Source organism: Emydura macquarii, unplaced genomic scaffold (genome assembly GCF_026122565.2).
Source record: "Emydura macquarii macquarii isolate MOO-44397 ecotype Brisbane River unplaced genomic scaffold, CSIRO-AGI_Emac_v2 contig_380, whole genome shotgun sequence".
Lineage (NCBI taxonomy): Eukaryota > Metazoa > Chordata > Testudines > Chelidae > Emydura > Emydura macquarii.
In genome coordinates, this window is record NW_027130517.1 from 1 (window position 1) to 3,240 (window position 3,240).

Genomic DNA, 3,240 nt, shown 5'->3' on the forward strand with positions numbered 1-3,240 from the left:
GGCTCTGTTCTTACATATATTTCAAAAACAAGATTTTGGCCAACATCTGCAGCTGCTGCTATTTTTAGCTGCTGCCTCCCGCCCGTCCGCTGTGTGTGAGCAAGCGCCTGGCTGGCAGGGGGGAGCGGGGGGGGGCCTGCCTGCAGCCCAGAGGGAAGGACCCTGCTCCCCACCCAGATCTCTGCCTCCAGACCCTGTCACCCTCCAAAAGTGGGGGGGGGACATGTCCAGGTCCCCTCACCCCGAGCCAATGGAGGGGCCTCTCACCCCCAAGCTGCGGGGTGGCTGTCGCTGGCACAGCTTTGTCCATCATGGCTAGGTTGCAGACAGCCGCCCCCCCACCCCACCCCCCCACAAATGCCGTGGTGTGTCAGCTGGCTGCCCCCTTCCCCTCTGATAAGCTGGGTGCCCCGGTCTGGCCAGCCCACCTCCTCTCTGCGTCGTTGGGCCCTGCACACGGCGAGCGGGGTGCCCACCGCATTGCTCCCTCCCCCCGGCATCCCAGTGCCGTCCCCCCACCCCCGAAGGCCCTTGAATTCCTTCGCCCATGGCTGGCACCCATGAAGGCAGCTGGCTGTCGCTGTGCGGGGCTGCAGGCCCTGCGTGTGCAGGGGGAGGGGACCGTGTCCGGCTAGGATGGCTTAACCCCATCTGCCCATGGGGCTGTGAGCCCGGCCCGGCCCCCTGCCAGGAGCTAGCCTAGCAGATGATAGCAGAGGCCCCTTCCCCAGTGCTGGTAGCTGGGGGGGCCAAGCCCCTCCCGGCTCCGAAATAACCTTGGATTAGCAGCTCAGCCCGGCAGAGCTCAGAAATCCTTCCTGCCGGCCTGCGGCTGTGGCCGCCAAGGGCTTGTTGACCCTGATCCTGGTGCAAGCGCTGGAGGAACCTGCTGGGGCCGAGCTCCTCTGGACCTGCTGCTCACAAACAGGGAGGAATTGGTCCGGGAAGTAGCAGTGGGCGGTAACCTAGGCAGCAGTGACCATGAGATGGTCGAGTTCAGGATCCTGACAAAAGGAAGAAAGGAGAACAGCAGGATACGGACCATGGACTTCAGAAAAGCAGAGTGAGACTCCCTCAGGGAGCTGTTGGGCAGGATTCCCTGGGAGGCTAATATGAGGGGGAAAGGAATCCAAGAGAGCAGGCTGTATTTTAAAGAAACCTTATTGAGGGCACAGGAACAAACCATCCCGATGTGCAGAAAGAATAGCAAATATGGCAGGCGACCAGCTTGGCTTAACAAAGAAGTCTTTGGTGAACTTAAACACAAAAAAGAAGCTGACAAGAAGTGGAAGCTTGGTCAGATGACTAGGGAGGAGAATAAAAATACCATTCGAGCATGCAGAAGTATAAAAATACCGCTCAAACATGCGGGAGTGAAATCAGGAAGGCCAAAGCACAATTGGAGTTCCAGCTAGCAAGGGATGTGAAGGGGAACAAGAAGGATTTCTACAGGTATGTTACCAACAAGAAGAAGACTAGGGAAAGTGTGGGCCTCTTACAGAATGGGGGAGGCAACCTAGTGACGGAGGATGTGGAGAAAGCTGAGGTACTCAATGCCTTTTTTGCCTCTGTCTTCACAGACAAGCTCAGCTCTCAGACTGCTGCACTGGGCGGCACAGAATGGGAAGGAGGCGAACATCCCGCAGTGCTGAAGGAAGTGGTTCAGGACTATTTAGACAGGCTGGACATACACAAGTCCATGGGGCCCGATGAAATGCACCCCAGGGTGCTGAGGGAGTTGGCTGATGTGATTGCAGAGCCATTGGCTATTATCTCTGAAAGCTCATGGCAATTGGGGGAGGTCCCAGACCATTGGAAAAAGGCAAATCTAGTGCCCAGCTTCAAAAAAGGGAAGGAGGAGGATCTGGGGAACTACAGACCGGTCAGCCTCACCTCAGTGCCCAGAAAAAACATGGAGCAGGTCCTCAAGGAATCCATTTTGAGGCACTTGGAAGAGAGGAAGGTGATCAGGAACTGGCAGCCTGGATTCACCAAGGGAAAGTCATGCCTGACCAACCTGATTGCTTTCTATGATGAGGTGACTGGCTCTGTGGATGTAGGGAAGGCGGTGGATGTGATATACCTTGACTTTAGCAAAGCTTTTGATACAGTCTCTCACAGTATTCTTATCAGCAAGTTAAAGAAGTATGGGTTGGATGAATGGACTATAAAATGGATAGAGAACTGGCTAGAGCATCAGGCTCAATGGGTGACCAATGGTTCGATGTCTAGCTGGCAGCTGGTAACAAGCCCCAGGGGTCGGTGCTGGGGCCGATTTTGTTCAACATCTTCATCACTGATCTGGAGGATGGGGTAGATTGCACCCTCAGCAAGTTTGCAGATGACACTAAGCTAGGGTGAGTGGTAGATACTTTGTAGGGCAGGGATAGGATACAGAGTTAATTAGACAAACTGGAGGATTGGGCCAAAAGAAATCTACTAAGGTTCACCAAAGACAAGTGCAGAGTCCTGCACTTAGGACGGAAGAATCCCATGCACAGCTACAGACTGGGGACCGACGAGCTAGGCAGCAGCTCTGCAGAAAAGGACCTGGGGGTAACGGTGGATAAAAAGCTGGATATGAGTCAGCAGTGTGCCCTGGTTGTCAAGAAGGCTAATGGCATATTGGGCTGCATTAGTAGGAGCATTGCCAGCAGATCGAGGGAAGTGATTATTCCCCTCTATTCGGCATTGGTGAGGCTGCATTTAGAATATTGTGTCCAGTTTTGGGCCCCCCACTACAAAAAGGATGTGGACAAGTTGGGGAGAGTGCAGCGGAGGGCAACAAAAATGATGAGGGGGCTGGAGCACAAGATGTATGAGGAGAGGCTGAGGGAACTGGGCTTGTCTAGTCTGCAGAAGAGAAGAATGAGGGGGGATTTGATAGCAGCCTTTAACTACCTGAAAGGGGGTTCCAGGGAGGATGGAGCTAGGCTGTTCTCAGTGGTGGCAGATGACAGAACAAGGAGCAACGGTCTCAAGTTGCAGGGCGGGAGGTCTAGGTTGGATATTAGGAAAAAGTTTTTCCCTAGGCGGGTGGTGAAGCACTGGAATGGGTTACCTAGAGAGGTGGTGGAATCTCCATCCTTAGAGGTTTTTAAGGCCCGGTTTGACCAAGCCCTGGCTGGGATGGTTTAGCTGAGGTTGGCCCTGCTCTGAGCAGGGTTGGACTAGATACTCCTGCCTCCTGCCGTCCCAGGCCTGGCCGTTGTGTAACGCTGTCCCTCTCTTTCTTTCTGC